The 16,077-nt window shown below is 38.0% G+C and overlaps 1 protein-coding gene across 1 annotated transcript in view; it reads right to left on the minus strand.

Moving 5' to 3' along the window:
• The window catches only part of LOC134631223 (PDZ domain-containing RING finger protein 4-like), a 124,189-nt gene that overhangs the window by 49,820 nt on the left and 58,292 nt on the right, over nt 1–16,077 (minus strand). The gene's annotated exons all lie outside the window — the stretch shown is intronic.

Consider the following 16,077-nt stretch of genomic DNA (forward strand, 5'->3'; position numbering starts at 1 on the left):
AAAGCAGCAAATGCTGTTTCAACACATGGTTTAATAAGTTCATTTACTAATAAAAAATAATTTAGTGCTCGTCTGTTTAATACATATCACTAAATTATTTTGGTTTTGGACCTTTGGTAACACGTTTTAAGAGTTTTGAAAAGCCCGTAATTTTTACGATAATGTTTCGTTTTCTCTGATTTTGCTGTTTTTCTCTACGCCTTATGTGTTACTCAAAACAAGAAACCTTCTCTTTTTCTCCATATTTATATTATACATTTATAGATCTATATTTCTCCAACTGTTTCTAGAAAATCGATAATAGTAGGTGCATAACGAAGAGAAGGGTCAATCAGTTTAATGAACACAATATGACATATATTTGTGAGGAGTATGCACATTTCCAACTTTGTCAAAGTTAAAAAAAAATGAGTTGAAGTAGGCATCACATATTTATAACTCCGGCACCACTGCTGTTGCTGATAATGGGTGTCCCCACAGCAAAACTGGCAGCAAGTAAAGCCACAGACCTCAGAGACGATATATCAATCACCAGCTTCCCTCAAATTGTGATAATTGCAAGACAATAAACCTTGGCTATTGTCTCACTAGCAGGAAGCTACACAAGAAATGAGCAATAACTGTTAACAAATTGGCCTCCGAGCCAACATTTCTGCAGAATACAGTGAAGAGTAGATGAGTGCTCATCAGCTGGCTACTGGGCATCTAACCCCCCAGGGAGGCCATAATCCGATTTTCTGGGCTTTAATTTTGCTTCACTGCCTGGAGGCAAGCCAAACAGAAATCACCATTGTGATTAATACCTTCCACCGTCTTTTCCTCTACCATCATCTCCACCGCCGAACCGACCTCCCCGCCCGTCTCTCGTCACCCTGAAGAAGCCACGAGCAGCGGGTTTTCTGCAGTTGCCAGGCAATATCAAATCCATGAAGTGCTGTTCACTAAAGTGTCAATTTGACATCAAAGAGACTTGTTGCGAGGATGGGGAGCGGGGGATATAATACTACATTTGATGAACAGAGGACTATGGAGAAAGTGCGTGTCAGAAAATCAGTCTCCTAAAATTGTATACCAAGAAGCAAAGTTATGAAGTGCTGCTGAGCAAGAGGAACTGTCTTTTCGTTTTCCTGTGGTCAGATGGAAAATGTAAACCCATTAAGGATCCTGTGCAATATATCCACACTGCATAGGAATATAAATATTCCATAGACAATCTGCTGACAGTTTCCAATATTGGTACATGTGAAGGAGTGTTTTCAGGGTTCGGCTGTGGATGACCATCACTCTGTGATGGTGCACTCAGTGACCCCTTTAGGTTAAGATGCTCATCAGTCACCCAAATGGTCTTTCTCATCATCTGTGAAGTGAGACTGATACAGTAGCCTTTGCCTGCGGTCAAGCAGCACCTCTCGATGAGACGTGCAGATTGAGGAATGCTCTTTGAAGAGTGCATTAAGACTGATAAAAGCTCTTCTGAGCTACTTTATGGCCACGGCTTTTACAGTTTGATGGGGTGAATTTACCTGAGACTGCGCTTCCAACGCAACCTGAGGGCAGGATTTACACATTAAAGTTACATTTACTCAAACCATTTACTTTCTAACAGGGTGACGCTCAGTGGGTTTTATAATTCGTCTCCTTGTGTGTCCCTGAAAGCCTGTAGACATTATGATTTATGTTAACAATATAAGAAACTTAATGAAATGTATTGTTTAACATTTATATGGGGAATAAAACATGCTACCGCATATAAAGTCTCCATTTCAAATTGATGAACGCCGATTCTGTGCCCTCTTTGTGTCACTTTGCCTTCGACTTCCCAACTGTCCTTTTCTCCTGTCCAGCTGTCGTTTATCATCCAGTCTGCCCTTTGCCTGCTCTCGTGGAAACAGGCTCTCAGTCGTGTTCATTCTCCTAGTTAATGGACCTCACATCACAGGGAGCGGAAAACCAATTTGTCCTGACTTTGATGGGTGCATTTTGAGATTTCTTTAACAGCATTTCAAACAAACTTGATACTCGAGCTCACCTTAAACCTGAAGTTACAACCTTCAGCCAAGTGTGTAATGCAGGTCTATGGTGTATCTGTAAACCCCTTGTGTCCCCAGACATGTCTGCCTAATGCTCACACGGACTTCCTGTGTGTCTATCCTGTTCTGCATAAGTGCACACATACAAGCCCACAAACACTAAAATGAGCAACAAAAACAAAGTGATGTGGATGCTCCTGGCGCGGAATGTGAAATCATAATCAGTACCCGCAAACTGTATTTGTATTGATTTTTTGTCTGGGGATAAGTACCAACCATCACACAGAGCACAAAAGTTGGATCAATTCAATATTCCACTTCATGTGGTTCAACAAGCTGACATGTGCTGCATCTAAATGACTTTCAAAAAGGCTAACACATCGAGTATATTTTTTTCTTTCCATTCTACCTTGCAACACAGCTTTTGTTGCCACTCACTTCTATTTTGTGTAAAGCAGCTGGCCTCACCAGACACATCACGATATATTATCACACTATACGATATTATTGTGATTTTTCACAATATGCTGAGTATTGGAGTAACAGATATCGTGATTTAGCACCTTATTTTTAAATTCATTTTAAACCACATCTGTTTTATCCAAAAAGATAAAATTCTCTCAAATCACTTATTTTTGCTGCAAAATTAGATTTTCAAGCATAGTTACTGTTACTAATATCTGTCACTACAAGACAATGTCAGTCTACTATCAGTCTTGTGATTGGGGTCAAGTTAGCAATTACAGGCAGCTTATTTCAAATAACACAGCAATTAACTGTAATAAATCATTGAAAATTACATTACATAAATCATTGAGGACATCTGTATACACAGAAATTCACATTTAATAGAAATGTATCATCCATCCATTCTCTTCCTCTTATTCCATTCAGGGTTGTAGGGGGCGCGGGAGCCTATCCCAGCTACCATAGGCCGAGGGCACAGTAAACCGTGTAAAGTAAACACTCACACCTATGGGTAATTTAGAATCACCAATTAACTTAACCCCACTAGATGCATGACTTTGGACTGTGGGAGGAAGCAGAGGTAGCCAGAGAGAACCAGTGCAGACGCAGAGAGAACATACAAATCTATAAAGACAGAAAGGCCCAGGCTAGATGGTTGATTCAAACCCAGGACCTTCTTTCTGTGAGGCAACAGTGCTAACCACTGCACCATTGTGCTGCATAGAAATTCACATTTAAATATATGTAAACCCTCCTGCACTATAGGAATCTAACCAGAATACAACTAGCTGGCAGCCAGTTGAGTTGAGTCCCTTTGAGTTGTGCGTAATAACAAAGACTCCTTCAGACTGATGCCAACATGTAGGCAATTTGTTTGTGTTCATAAATTTGATTGGAAATATTTGCAAACCTTTGACAACCTCTCTTAGAGCGGCTGCAGTCACTCCGAGTCAGACTACAACTGTTTGCAGACAGGTTGCCTCCTTTCAAGCAACCGGTGCAATCGCCTTGCAATCATAAGCAGTCGTGAATATGCATGATCCTCAAGCTCTGGGCAACCATTTAGTCACCATGCATTGCAATCAGTTGCATAATGTGAAAATATGATAAGAGTCACCAGACAGCCACCAATGGTTTTTGGCTGAACCAATTTAAAGTACTTGTTCTCTAATGTTCTCTCAGAATGGCAGTGCATCAGATGAGGTCTCTTGTTCAAAGTATTCCCAGATTATTTTAAATTATCTAATAAAATATCATAATTATATATATCGATACAATATCGCCATGCAAAATGTCACAATACTATAACCAATTTTTCCCCCACCCCATTTGGTTTGAACAGAAAGGTAGAGATCATCCGAATCTAGCGAACGCTATATTCTAGCAGTTGTGTAAACTTACGCTAACCTTGACAGGAAACATAAAAGCATCCTAAATGAGTCGGAGCTTTAATGAGAAGGAGTTATTGCTGTGATTACTTGTCTGTGGCAATGTCTGTGAGGAATATCAAATGTCCCCACAGCGTTTAATACATAAACAGGTTTATTAGGCCAGCGCTGACACATCATCTGGGTGGAAATCTCTTTGGTGTGAGCAGTGAAGATTGAAATCCCGTTCACGTGAATGGAGAGCCGCGGGGACCTGAGAGTGGTTTGTGATTTGATGTGTGTCTCAGATCTGATCGCCCACCGCCACTGCAAAACAGCCGCTTCTCCTGGGTATTCATGCGACCTGATTTGGGAGTAATTAAATGAGAGTCTTTTATGAATGAATCATCGTCGTAGCCTGCTTTTCACATGACAGCTCTGAAAGGAATTGGTCCAGTGTGCACATACAAAAGGATAGGTGAGTGCTTCAAAATAGGCGTAGCCACATCATGTGAAGCCAACCAAAACATTTCTCAATGACAATAAATTATTAAAAAGGCTTGAATCTTTAATTCATGTGGGAACATGACCGTGGCTAAAAATAGCACACCATAGGCTCTTTTAAATGATAACACATGTAATGTTGCTTTGTAAGCAATTGGCATATCGAAAAACTAATTTATTGGCTGAAAAGCAATTTAACCTCATATTACAGCCTACATAAAGCCTCTGTTATGATCAAACAATGAAATTATCTGTTATTAATTTGGAATAATAGCTATTGCACCATGTCATTGGTATCATGGGCATCGCACAAAATCTTCTCACCTTTTTTGGTCAACTTTCAGCAGAGGTGCCAAACAGGGCCAGAATCGGGCTGGTAAATTGGGTTGCACCTTAAATTTGAAGGAGGGAATAAACTTTGGACTTTTAACTGTAATTGTATAGATTTTATAAATTTTACAACTTACTTACTAATGAATAACCATGGAGGAGGTAAGTCAACTAAGTAAGTAATTAAGTAGGACTCCATGACTGATAAGTTCCTGTTTTGTCCCAGCAGAGGTGCCAAACAGGGCCAGAATCGGGCTGGTAAATTGGGTTGCACCTTAAATTTGAAGGAGGGAATAAACTTTGGACTTTTAACTGTAATTGTATAGATTTTATAAATTTTACAACTTACTTACTAATGAATAACCATGGAGGAGGTAAGTCAACTAAGTAAGTAATTAAGTAGGACTCCATGACTGATAAGTTCCTGTTTTGTCCCCGTCTACTATAAAAATGTGTTTTTTACAACAGTAATAAATAATTAACAAAAACCTAGAAGCTACCACAACTTTTTCTGAAATTTTAAACATTTATTGATTGTAATTTATGCCCAAAGAGGAATGGCAACAGAGCCATTTCATTTACTACAGCAGCATTCGTTCATCATGGAGAAAAACCGAGATGTACTATCGAAATTGCACTTTTCTTAGAAAATATCTCATATATTAAATGCAAATAACAATTTTTTTTTAAAGGTCTGTCACGTAATTTCGTATAACTCTTCACCAACACATCTTACCACCTCTCAAAATGTAAATTAAAAACTCTAGCACACCACACACAGAGCCATCCTGCACGAAATCTGGTTAAACCCGATGCCTCCCGTGTGCCTGAAGATCAAACAAAGTGCAAATCAGACACTAAGCTTCAGCTTTTCTCTACCTGACTTCTGAAACTTCTGAGGGAGTGGCATGTGCCAAGCACTGGTTAGGTTCTGGGATCAGGAGTAAATGAAAGTATGACTGGTGCATGTGTGATGTCTGCCTACACCTACAGTGGTAAAACCTGTCAATGCTGTGATATAGGAGAAAAATTCTTCTTTTTTTTTCCTTTTACATTTTTGGATCGGATTCACAAATTTGTCCCATCAATCTAATATTAAAATATGATGGACATGGATTTAAAAGAAATTATCACTGAACATGTCACAGTATAAACAAAAATCCCAAAACAGAGGTTGCTACATTTCCCATAACCCATTTTCATTCAACCCTCCTTTTCTGATAAATAAATATCTACCTAAATCATCTATTGTACCACGTTTCCTGTCTATATATGTGTATACATAGCCTCAAGCTAAAACTAAAGAAATGTCAGCAACATCAATATCGAGACTCCAGAGTCACATTTATGAGCATAATCTGTAAATGTTCAATTAGAATGTCATTATAATTTCTAGGAGAGCGAGAGGGAGTGAGAGATAGAATCGCACATAGCTTCATTAAAACTGTTATCATATCACCAATCCCCCTTTTAGACTAACAGTTTCATCACCCTTTGGCTGCGCACCAAGCTAAGTAATCCAATTTTTTCATCATGTCAGAAACACATCATGCGTGACCCAGGTGTGGCTCATAGTACGAGCAGTGAATGTTACATCGGTTTAACACTTGTCAGAGTAGTGACCTTTTCAGCGAGGAAACATTCAGTTTAACACAATCGGCTGCGGGAGAAGAGGGGCGTGAGGGGGCGCGGTGACTGAAAGACAAGATCTTTCCACTGCTATCTCTGCTGGATGCTCCAGTCTGTTTTCATATTCATTTAACCCCAGGCTGTAAAGTGTGTTGGCCAACCCCAACTGCTGCCATGAAAATACTCACAACCGCATGACACCATGACCCCGACACCACCCGTGTAGCAGCACACCCTCAGGACATCCTGCATTACTGCTGCACCAGCCTCCCTGCAGTTCCGGGGGAATGAGAGTGAAAATGTTTGTTCTCATATGTTTAACTTTGATGGTTGTTAACGCTCCCCAGCCACCCGTTGATAAATAGTAATAATTCCAAATGCATTAAGCACTCAAGCATAAACATAGCATAACTCTGAAGTATGTGTCTGTTGATCCAGCAAAGACTGAGCAGAGGTCCAAAGGTCTGCCTGCTTTTCTTTCCTAAGACTATAATGATATTTGTGGTTGGATACAATCCCCGTGAGCAGTGGGCTCACACTCTTTTTATTATATCATATTCCAATATCATCTGACATACAGTAACAAGGCTATAGAGATTCCCTGCTATACTGTATAACCCTCCACAGTGCAGGTATAAAAAGTATTACAAACACCCTTAATTGCAAGATAAAGCTGAATTGTAAAATAAAGATTTTTTTAAATTTGAAATAAACACAGACCAAGAGGAAAAATACTATATATACTTAGCCCTTGCTAGTTTTCATCTTCTTAGTATTAAAAATTGACTCTGTGACATTCCATCACACCAAATGAAGGTCGTCATCTATTGTCTGTTTTACTTTTTTTTTTTAAAAGAACACTTAAGAACCAATGGAAAGGGTAAGTACATTTGTGTGGTAGAGCCTGGCAATTCTTACTATAGACAAGTAGCAAACATGTACAACAGGCATATCATTGATTTCGGACTGTGAGCACTGCTGGCGGAGTCCTGGTCAATATGCAGTCAATACACCTTTGATTGTGGATGAGAGTTTTGTGCTCCAGAAGAAAGAATGGCAATCTATACAGACAATCAGCTCAGGGGGCAAACGGGTTAGACTCATACCAACTTGTTCTGCTTGAGCTATTCAAGTCTTATGCTGATTCTAGCATAAGCACCTTTTATTGTGTCCCAGCCAGTGCCTTTTGAGGCAATGTCACCAACAGGTCATCTCATTTTATGGACACAATAGCAGCGTCCTGATGTTGGGTTCCAATGTCATGTTGAGACAAAGTCACATACAGCACGTCTAGCGGCAGTCGGCCCGCTCGCAATTGATGTTATACAAAGAAAGACCTGAAAACCTTAAGTTAAGGCTTTTAGCAACCTTGAAGCTGCAGTACTTATCATTTTCTTATGCTAACAATAGATCTCGGTATATATGATACGAAAGAGATGACAAACCAGGACAAAATTATCACATGAATCTGCAGTTGGAATCTCCAGGTCAATTGACTTTTGGCTTATGCCAATACCTTTTTCTTCGATAAAGTAACCATACACTTTCTGCCAGTCACTAACAGTAGACAAAGTTAGCAACAGGCAGTGTCATGTAACACTGTGATTACACCATCTATCATCTAGGGCAGCGGTCCCCAATCCCCGGGCGTTTGGTACTGGGCCACGAGAGTTGAGGCTCGGGTGTGAAATTTAAGGATTTCAGGGTTTTTATCGTTTTTTAATCGTTATTTTTTAATCGTTTTTATCGTTAACTCAGTTTTCCTGGGTCTTTTCCAATGTGTTATGAATAAATCTTCTTTTTTTTGGTACCGGTACTGGTTTTATTTTGTTGTATTTATCCATGACACCTTAAAGGTCAGTCCGTGAAAATATTGTCGAACATAAAGCGGTCCGTGGCGCAAAAAAGGTTGGGGACCGCTGATCTAGGGTCTATCATTGCTGATAATAAAGGTAGCCAAAAAACTCATCTCTGTGTGTGTTGTGAGCTGTTAGTACTGACATTAAATCACAAAACTTGCATGCTGACAGAAAAGATTAAGCGGGAACGAAACTGAATGATATCTCCTGCCATTTTGTTTTCAATTTGTAATTCTAAAGCAATATTACAGTGCTGCATGGTATGACCTTGGCAGAGGTCTATTATACGAAAATCACCTGATGTATTTTTCGCAATTGATAAAACCCCCCAAAAAACATAAGGAGCTAAAGTAATAATAAAAAGATTTAGAAAAGCTGGAGAAGCAGACTAAGTTCATCTTCATGCTGTCAGACTTTGGCAGCATCACAGTAATTTGTCTTTGCTCTACATCAATGCAGCAGCAGGCCTGTACCAGGACCCCTCATGTACTCTATAATTTGTTTTGTGATCGGCTTGCTCATTGTGCTCTTCCAAGCGCTTCAGCTAGCCTGGTGGGTGCACAAATACCTTCTATTCTTGTATGATTTTTTTTTTTTTTTTGGTGACTTTTATTTCTTGCCATGCCAGGTGAGAGAAAATCATCTGTGTGCGCCTGAGGATCAGCTTAAAACCTCCACCTAAACTGGAATGCTCCAGAATCAGAACGGCCACAGATCCACTGGTAATAGCAGACCTGCAGATGGATAAAATGCTTGTTTTTCAACACACAGATTAGTCAGGAATTATGATGATACCCAGGGGGCAGGAATCTTATTTTCTGTACTCCTGATAAGAAAACAAGAGCAGCCTGCAAACAAATGGAAAGCGAGGCAGAGGTGTATGATTTAGCATGCTGTGCTGCAAGATGGCGTGTTGGCACTCTGGTTTAGGGGATTGGATGAGACTGTGTCTGATGGGTCATGTTTTAGTAGTGGTTACTACAAACAAAGCTCCTGTAACATCAATTTTGCAATTCATAAAAATCACATATTTATAATTGCATGTGCTGTCGTCTTAAAGCTCTTAAAATTCAATTCACAACTGTTTGCACATCTACTGCTGTGACAAAGTAAAGAGAAACTAGGACAGTAAAACAATTCGTTAAGGTCGATGCTAACAAACATTTTGAAGCTTCTACAATAGATAATGAGTTCTAACAAACCACTCACTATTTACACTCTTAGGGTTGTTTATGATCTTTGCTTGATATTTTTCTTTGACTCAGAAAAACCTGTATTTTAGTGTGTTTAAAATTTAAACACAGTAAAAATACATTTATATAAACTAGTAATGTTTTCAGTGGATGAAAACTCTGTAGTTGGGCCTTAAAGCATCTACTTACTGTACTGCATATGTAAAATTGTTACATTTTAGCAATAAGCTAAAAATGTAACAAGTTAAGCAGAAACTTACTGCCACTTAAATTAACATAAAAACAACCACTAAAGTTAATAATTTCTTACATGCCATTATTTTTTATTAAATTTGTGCATTATTGCCTTACAGAGTATCTTTACATTATGCACAGGCTTTTAGGCCTTCCTTTAATTTATAATTACAAAGATGTTTTGAGTCTACTGAGAGAGGAGCACCTCTCTTCATGTTGCAACATTATTTTCACATCATTGCTTGATTCTTATTTAGTATTCTTTTAAATTTGTATGTATGTATATATATATATATATTAGGGGTGCAACGATACACAAAATTCACGGTTCGGTTCGGTTCGATACTTTGGTGTCACGGTTCGATATTTTTTCGATACAAAAAAATGTTCATGCCTTTTTAATTTGTCATTTATTAAAATTATAAATATATATTTTAACTCAAAAGTACAGTTTTTAAATTTAATGTTGCTGAAATGACAAAGTAATAAAAAAATAAATATCTGATGGAGAAATCCCTCATCTTTGGAAAAGAGTTTATTACAGAGAAATGGCTCTTTCCAAAATAAAAGCTATACTATACGCTTCTTCTGGGGTATATTCTCAGCAGCATATTAAACATATCAGGTCCCCATAAGGAGAATCATGTGCTAACGGCTGTCTAAATGACTCGGGTAAAGTCTGTAGCATGCGTGCTTGTTGTTTTTGTCTGCTTCCACTTGTCTTTGCACTAGGATGATGTCGGAGTAAATGTGCAGTCATATTCATTGTGTTCCCACTAGTGCTGTCAGCGTTAATCTGAAATGACGTTAACGCCACAACACGGCAAATCTCCGTTAACGAGCTACCGCGGATCGCCCCGTGTGTGGGGCTGGACAGCGTCAACACGTTAACGAGCAAACTGCACTAACGCAGTAGTTCCCACCCATGTAATTGAACACTGCGTGGCACATCCGACATACTGTTTTACTTTTGTCCATAATGCGCTTACCTTCAGGGTCATACTTCACATGAAGACCAAAATAGTTCCAAAGGCCAGATCTGAATGAGGGTGGGGGAGGTTCAATTTACCATGTTGCAACGAGCTAAGCTTCTGTCTTGCTAGCTTGCGCTGCGCTCAGTGGATCTGCGCTCGACAGTGCAGCCTAGGCGGAGTAGTCGAACGCAGATCCACTGAGCTCTCAACACAGACAGCATCGTCAGAAGAAAAGTTGATAAAATAAATTAAAAATCTTGTATTGATCGATACACATGCGTACCGAACCGAAAGCACTGTATCGAACGGTTCAATATCGATACGAGTATCGTTGCACCCCTAATATATATATATAATTATATATTATTATAATATATATATTATATATATATATATATATATATATGTATATATATATGTATATATATATATATATATATATATATATATATACACACACACACACACACACATTATAATAAATACATATATATATACATATACATATATATACATATATATACACACACACACACACATATATATACACACACACATATATACACACACACATATATATACACACACACACATATATACACACACACACATATATACACACACACACATATATCTATATATCTATATATATATCTATCTCATATATCTATATATATATCTATCTCATATCTATATATATATATCTATATATATCTATATCTATATATATATATATCTATATATCTATATATCTATCATATATATATATATAGATATATGAGATATATATATATATATATATATATATAGATATATGAGATATATATATATATATATATATATAGATATATGAGATATATATATATATATATATATATATATATATATGAGATATATATATATATATATATATATATATATATATATATATATATGAGATATATATATATATATATATATATAGATATATGAGATATATATATATATATATATAGATATATGAGATATATATATATATATATATAGATATATGAGATATATATATATATATATATAGATATATGAGATATATATATATATATATATATATATATATATAGATATATGAGATATATATGAGATATATATGAGATATATATATATATATATATGAGATATATATATATATATATATATAGATATATATATATATATATATATATATATATATATATATATATATATATATATATATATATATATATATATATATATATATATATATATATATATATATCTATCTATCTATCTATCTTCAGGTTGCACTCTTGAGCTTAGTGCACAGGTACAAATACGTACAAAAGGGCTCCCCTCTCTGCCACTCTACATCCCAAAGGAGAACCATTGATTTTCTAGTTACAATCAACACCAAATTATCGAATGTCACTTGATGAAGTGCTGGGGTCCGCAGGCACTTTGCGACTCGTCGCGTTGCTATAGCAACCCCGTCTGTTTGACAGGGCTTATGACAAAAAACTCCTTTGCGGAGATTCATCTTGAAAACGGCCCTTTCTACTGGAGCCAGTGCCCTTAATCCCCACACACAGACCAAGCACCAATCTCTGGGTCTTAAACTTGAAGCCAACAAAGAAGTTGTAAAATTGTACCTTCTCGAGTGGCCGCTTGAGGGTGACTCCAAAAGCGAGTCAGTCCTCATAGAATCCAATGTTAAAATACTTTCCAGCAGCAGCAGCAGCAGGGAAAAAAGCATGTTTGTAGCTTTGTACAAAAATGGTTTTGGTTTCTGGCTATTATGCCCCATCAAAACAACAGCATGAGAGGTGATTCTTTTTTAAAACTCACCTATTTAAACCTCACTTGGGGCTTAAAGTGATGGCTGTAGCCACATAGACTGACACTGCCAACTGCGCTGGTTGTCGTCTGTGACAGAAACAGGCCTCTCAGCAATGTCTGTGGCGTTGGCACCTTTTGGATCATTTTTAATGTAATTATCTGCTAACTAACATGGCTTGCTGTAGGGTTAATTATAGTAAGTATAAGAAGTCTGTGCTCCAGTTTTAGTGAGTACAATTGTTGAAACTGTGCACTCGCTAATTAGCACTAATAATTAGATACTGTTCTACCTTTGAACCTTTGCACCTTGCTAACGATGTTCAGTGTTAGCGGATAATTTGGCAGTCATCCAAATATGATCGCTTCTCCAGAAAAAAACTAAACAATCAAAAAAAACAACATGGCAGCAGCCAACACACTTGAAATGAGACTTCACAAAGCAGTGATGTGACGTCACGTCACGGTGGCTATGTCTGTCTTTTATAGCCTACGATACTTTACAGATACACACTAGCTCATCGTTTCAGAGAGAATTTCAGTATTTGAACTCTGGGGGACAAGGCTGGACTTACATCCATGAATCATTAAAGAAACTTTATATTAAAATAGAATTTGAAATCATCAAAACAGATTTGCAGCTGCAACTGCTGACACATCAAAACATTTTACAGACTCCAAGGCATTGATCAGGATGGGCAAACCACGGTCAACAAGCAATAAAATCAAAGCGCTGAATCTACACCACTGACAAAAACTACTGCATTATCATATTAGGCTGTATTTCTCTGTAACAACCATCTAATGAGATTATACATCTTGGATGTAGTGTTTTATTGATTTGTCTGTTATGCTTGATGGACCTCGGGTAGCTGCAGGGCATCCTTGCTACTCATATGGGACAACAAATATGCCGTATCAAAGGACCTAACACCCTCAAACAAATATGTCTTTTGTCTGCTGGCACACCCTTGAGAAATCATCCCTGTGTACCGCTGATCAGATATTAAAGTATCGAACCTACAAGGGTGACCCTTTTGCTGTAGGCACGCAGCCACACACAGGGCAATATTCCTGACTCTGTATCCCTGAATAAATGCCTGTTGGGGGGAAGACAGTGGGAGGGTTAATCATAAAAACTCAAACGTGCCCTCTCATCGCCTGGTTTGTCATTAAATGGAGTCCATCTCAAGGTTTTGGGTCAACACGGGTCAACATTTCTCCTGTTTGCTTTGGTGAAGAGAAGGTCGGGGTGTATTCTCCTGCCAAGAAACTGTTAATACACAGGAGATAAATTAGCAAGCCCTCTGGCAGCCTTCTGGGAATAGTTTCCGCCTCAAAGCACACGGCAGATTAAACCAAAGGGGAACAATATTCACAAATCAGCCGATGGTTATGAGAAAAGAGGCAACACTATCTGTCTGACCCTCACCCCCACACTCCAATAAGCTCACACCACACTCTTTGGTCTCAAAAACTACAGTATAACCACCTAGATTTGGCTCACTGTGCTGTGAGGGACCAATCCATTCATCTGGGAACCAACATCAGAAAAGAGGGATGGTATTGTCCTGTAAATATGTATTGTTCTCACGTTTGTCTGTTAAATTATTATAATACTTCCTTGTATAATCAGTGTATTCATTATTTCTGCTCTTTCTGTATTCATCATATTGCTTTCAAACGTCAAAAAAAAAAAAAAAAAAAAAAAAAAAAAAGGGCTAGGCTACATTATATTTGAGGACTATACCTGATCAACGCCTATTTTATTAGAGTAGTGCCGATTAGTGTTATCAAAAATATTGATTTCTCATTATATAGGCATTTACATGGATCCAAAATATTTTAAATGTTATCAATAGCCATTCATTAGAGTTTCATCTGTTAAACAATCAGTGTTTTCACTGAATGCCATGTTAGGAGGTAGTGAGCCCAAAAAGTGAAAGACTGAAATTTCAAGTTAACTGTGAACCTGCTGAAACTTGTTTAGCTTGCAAAGCCATTATTCAGATGAAAGCTTAAAAAAAACAGGTGAGTCTGTTGTGCAGTGCAGATTGCCTCTGCGACAGTAAAAAGCTAAGGTGACACCTTAATTTTCTGTTCCAGAAGTAAAGATAACATAATTCAAAATCCCAGTGGCATGTGTGAAAGTGCTTTTTTTATGCAAGCCATGCAACACAGCCTCAAAAAGTGTTTGCTGTTTTGTTTACACAATGGAAATTTTCTTATTTTCAATCTAAGATCAACACTGATTAAATATCTATCTATCTATCTATGTCTATATTTATATCTAGATTTAACTCTCTCTCTCTCTCTCTCTCTCTGTATGTGTGTGTATGGGATTGTAGTTCTCTATTATTTCAACTGGCAAGTGGCAGCGAGTATGAATGAAAGGTTATTCTCAGTAGGTGATCCAAACTGTGGCCTTGCAAACCCTTAAGTCCACTTTGCTTCAGTAGTTTCAATCCTGCATACCCCACTAGTAAACAGTTCGGTGTATCATGCTCTGGCCTAGTTGTAGTCGGGTAAAATGGGGAGAAAAGCAGTGACCTAAAACATGGGGAGCTACAATGTACTCAGGGTCAGAGCGATTTGAACGCTGACAGAGATTTATACGACTGTTGCTGAAATGTGACAATAACATGAAAAAAAAAAGTTTTAAATACTATCTTAAATCTTAGTTTTATCCCAGTTGTGGGAATTAAATACGGGAACTAAATAAATGAAATGTGACAAAATGTACAATACTGCAAAACAAGCATAAAAAGCTAAGACTCTGCTTCAATGTATCTACTTATCCATTCACATTTACTTACCTTGGCTCAGCAAGTACCATCCTGCCCTGTTTTGGCTCAAATGTAATGAATTTTAGTATAAGGTACATTTTTTAATACTAGTCAGAAGGACGAAGTACACAACACAGCTCCCCCAGTAATTCTGCAAGGGAGTATCCTTGCCCCTTTTCTAACCCTGTTCCAGTCCTCACATCATAAAACTGCTGTTAGCTAATACTGTGTGTTTAATTCCTCATTGTGGAGCTCACCTTGGGGTGGCCCTGCCAAACCCTGCCCGCAGGAGATTTACAGTCAGCCATTTTGTGGACTAATTGCGCAGTCTTAGTGCAGGGAGGTCAGCCATAACCAACACAAGGAGCTGGCTTACACACCTGCTACAAGCCAGACCAGGCATAGGGCAAACCCCTCGAACAGCAGGACGCATCAGACACCACACCAGGAGTCTCCTTGAGTTGTCTAGAATAAAATCTGTCAGATGTAATTGCTCGTGCTGCCCACTATTGTTTGAAGATAAACAAGTGGCATGTTGTTTATTCAACAGACCCTGTGCTGCTGGATCATAAATCAAAGTCATATCAGAGGTAGATGTCTGATGGTGGAGATAGATAGGCTTCATGCTCTCCTTAATGCGGATCTAATCTTTTCAGTTCGGATCTTATTTGTGATTCATCTTCTCCTCCTCGTCCACCCATATCGTCAGTCTCTTGTCTTCCCTGGTGAACTCCTACCAATCTCGTTTGGACTGGATGGATTAGACTGACATTTCATACATGAAACCAGTCCGAGTTATGCAGATGATCATTCAGTGCCGTCACCTCATCCTCCTCTCACATTAACATTTCCAGCACATCCCACAGGTATTAT

Source organism: Pelmatolapia mariae, linkage group LG7, assembly GCF_036321145.2.
Source record: "Pelmatolapia mariae isolate MD_Pm_ZW linkage group LG7, Pm_UMD_F_2, whole genome shotgun sequence".
Taxonomy (NCBI): domain Eukaryota; kingdom Metazoa; phylum Chordata; class Actinopteri; order Cichliformes; family Cichlidae; genus Pelmatolapia; species Pelmatolapia mariae.